The 3,991-nt window shown below is 36.5% G+C and overlaps 1 long non-coding RNA gene across 1 annotated transcript; it reads left to right on the forward strand.

Annotated features, from left to right (window-relative positions):
* On the forward strand, positions 1–3,412 carry LOC102888599. Its single transcript, XR_001517380.1, has 2 exons — positions 1–73; positions 1,350–3,412. It is a non-coding gene; the product is annotated as an uncharacterized LOC102888599 (long non-coding RNA).
* The last annotated feature ends 579 nt before the right edge of the window (positions 3,413–3,991 follow it).

Here is a 3,991-nt window from a genome sequence, read left to right on the forward strand (position 1 = left end):
AACCAAACTGAACTATTTGTGCCATCTCTTAATGTTGATGGACAGCCTATTTTTGCCAACATCACACTGCCAGGTACTGATGTTCCATCTTTTTAAAAAGATAAGGCTGTTATACTAAGTAGAGTATAGGCCACATGCAAGAGCCAAGCCCTTACTGATTTTTGTTTGATGCTCAGCAAGGTATTTATCCTTTCTTTGTCCTATTCTCCACTATTAATAAGTAATGTACTTGTAGGCTCTGTATTGAGCAAAGATGTCATGGTCTCTCAAAGGCCCTTTGGGCTTGTCAGAAGTGGGCTGAATTAAAACTCTGTAGAATGATGAATGTTTTTTGTTTCCCTGGTCTTAGAGCAGAATTATTCCCTGGAGTCTTGGGGAAAGAACAAGGTGTAGAGAATGTTATATCACGGCTTATTTATATGACTTCTAGTATTGTATCTTTTAATGTTATTTAACCTAGTAAAGCTCACAGTGCCAATCAGGGGTTAAAAAAAAATCACCCAATTGAACATTAGCAACATAGTTTACCATTTGTTTAAAACTCGAGTGATATTATTAGGTTGAATTCTAAGAAACTGATATTCTTGTGGACTAAAAAAAAAACATGTAGCTTCATAAGGTTCAAACTAATATGTATATATAGATCCTGTTTTAAGGAAGTGGGTATACAAAAATGACCATTGATAAGTTAAATGGAATATATTTTGCCTCATGGGATACCCTTAAAGAGTAAGTTTCCCAGTGAATATAAAATCAGATTTAAGTTCCCCCAAAATCTAAGTATGTATTGTTTTATTTATCTATTGCTGTGTGACAACTATCCCAAAACTAACAACCATTTGATTTGTTCATGATTCTGCAGTCTGGGTTGAGCTCAGCTGGGTTGTTACTCTGCTCATTGGTGGTCATTGGTGTGGCTCCCTTTTTCTGGCAGCTTGGCTGGGGCCTCTCTCCTATATAGGCTCAGTGCTTGTCCCTCTTTGTGTGGTCTCTCCTGTAGGGTAGCTCAGGGCTTTTGAGAGTGTAAAAGTGGAAGTTGCCAGGCTTTATTAAGGTTTAGGCCCAGAGTTACTACAGTGTCACTTTACCTACATTCAGTTATTAAAGCACATCACAGGCCCAGCCTACTTGCAAGGGGAAGTTACTACACAAGGTCATGAATAGCATGAAATGTCCATTGGGGTCTTTATGTTACACTCTGCCACGACACGTGTACTTGCTTTTTTTCCCCAAAGTGAGGTCCATCTGAAGTAAGTGTAATTGCTATGGCTGGAAAAGCCTCTTGCTCATCCCTCATCCCAAGGCTTGCCTGAGTCTGCTGCTGAAGATTCGGTTTTCTGCCCTTACAGTGTATACCCTGAAAGAACGATGCCTCCAGGTTGTCCGAAGCCTAGTCAAGCCTGAAAATTACAGGAGATTGGACATCGTGAGATCACTCTACGAAGATCTGGAAGACCACCCAAATGTAAGGAAAGACCTGGAGCGACTGACACAGGAGCATATTGAAAATCAACGAATGGAAGAGGAGACTGAAGATTTTAATTGAAATTTGCTCTCCTGAGACTCAGCTTTAGATGGAACTGACTAGCCTTGATCTAGATACAGGATCACTTATTTGCAGTTTCAAAGTGTCTCATTCTTGGAGTAAAAAATGCTCCATTGCTTAAAAGGAAGTTAACTGACTTCACTAGGTATTGTGATTTTTAGGGGTAAAGATCACAAAATGTAATTTAATGACTGCCCTTTTTAGAAGTATTTATCAAGGGTAAGTAGTTTCATTTTTGCCTCTTAGTAAGTCAGGAAAGTTTCTGTGTAAGGACTTTCATGTAAGTAATTCAGTGAGAATTGCAACGTATTCTTTGATTGTAAGAAAGCAGCGGTATCTGCTTTAAATTGATGTATTGTGGTTGGTGATGTGTCTGCCTCTCACTTTGAGAAGACTAAGATATCTTTGAAGCAGGGACAAATCTCTCCTCTTTGAGACCCCAGTGCCTCACACATTTTGAGCCTTTATCAGTGTTTGTTGAATGAACAAACCAATGGATACTTTGGTAGAAAGTGTTTGGAGGGTTTGCTCTTTTTTGGGGGGAGAATAGGAGGGGAACCTTAAAGTGTGTACAGAATTAAATGTTTTAAAGGGAATCATTTTTATAGAAAGCACTTTTTATAATTTTCTAAATTTTGTGCTTTTCTCTGTTTACTGTTGTTACAGTGATGTTTTATTTTTGTTTCTAATCGAGGATTAGCTTTCTAAAGTTGTGACGATAGCTTTTGTGAAACTTGGCATCTGCACAGAAGGTAGGAAAAAATAGCTGTCCTCTTATTTAATTCTAGTATTAAGGAGCTACTACCATACTGTAAATACGGTTTTGCCAAGTATGGGTATTTCTGTTTTATTTGGTAAATCCATGACATTCCTGTTTGGTTCAGCATTTTTCATCAGGCAGCATCTGGTGACACTTTGCATCTGGCTCTGGGAGAGGCCAAAGCCCTCTAACCTCTGGGAAGTTACTCTTCACACACAGTGGAGTAGTTTTAAAAAATCCAGCAAAGAAAATTTTGGAAAAGTCAGAAAAGTAAAAGGAAGAAAAAGATCTCTGTAGATACACTACTAAAATATAACCACTAACAACATTTTGAAGTTTCAACCCTTTTTAAGGCAACTTTTGGTTGGTTGGTTTTTACATAGTTAAGTCATTTGTGCATACAGTTTTGTATTCTACTTTCTTCTCATTTAACTTTGTAATTTAAATATTTTTCCATGGCATTATAAGCTCTTAATAGACATTAGTATGGTCGGTCTTCCTTTTGTAAATAATTTTAGACTATTTCTTGGTATCTTCAGTTCCCTTATGCTAACCTTTGAGTACAATTCTTGTGCTCTGAAAAAAGTGAAGTGAAACAAATATCCCAGTTTTCCCATTATACTCTAATTTTCACCTAATCTTATACCCCTCTTCTAACATTCTGTAAATAAGTTGGCTTTTTTTTTTTTTTTTTTAGCATGTTGTAGTACTCATTCAGTGACACACTTCTAAATATCTAAATTTTTTTGTGTTGAATTATTGGGTAGAGAAGAAGTACGGGTACAGAAGGCAGCTGATGGAGTTCAGGAGTGGGATAGGATGGGGATTTAAGGAAGTCTGCTGATACTGGATTAGTTGGTTTTTCTTTTTTTTAACCCTTGTGTCAATGAAATTTTATGTTCCCCTTAATAAAACATGTAGTTTGAGTACTGTGTTTTTTGTTGTCCAAGGAAGATTGAAAACCTGTAGCATGAATAATATGTTTTTCATTTGAAGTCTTATGAATGTATTAAATGTATTGCTCTTAAAAGACTGTGATGTTTCCTATTTTGAGTTAAAAAAACCCCCTGTTCTTTAATACATTAAATGGTGCTGAGTAAAGGAAATAGGGTGTGTCATGGTGTTATTTTAACCATGTTCTTCTCTCTTGGAGAGTTGTGAAAGCTGTGTTTGTTTAAAGGCTTAAAGTGGGGAGCCAGGTAGCAAATATAAGCAACTAGTTTCATTCTCAGTCTCTTTCTAGCCCTGGCTTTTTAAAAAAATTGTTTCTTTTAGCTTTATTTTTCTCCTAAATGAAATATCACTGTAAAAAAAATTTTAAGCACTACAGAAGAGTATTAAGAAAGTATTGATACTGGGAACAAAGTTTTTTTTTCCTTTCATGAAAACAGAACCAACCTTAACACATCTCACTGAAGAAGGTACGGAGAAGGCAACTAAGCTTATGAAAAGATGTTTCACATCACATGGTACCTATTAAGAAGGCCAAAATCTGTAACACTCACAAATACTGGCGAGGATGTGGAGTAACAGGAACTCTCATTCACTGCTGGTGGGAATGCAAAATAGTACAACCACTTTGGAAGGCAGTTTGGTGGTTCACAAAACTAAATATATTCTTACCATAAAATCCACCAATTGTACTCTTTGGTATTTACTCAAAGGAATTGAAAATTTATGTCTAA

The sequence above is a fragment of the Pteropus alecto genome, unplaced genomic scaffold, assembly GCF_000325575.1.
Source record: "Pteropus alecto unplaced genomic scaffold, ASM32557v1 scaffold75, whole genome shotgun sequence".
Taxonomy (NCBI): domain Eukaryota; kingdom Metazoa; phylum Chordata; class Mammalia; order Chiroptera; family Pteropodidae; genus Pteropus; species Pteropus alecto.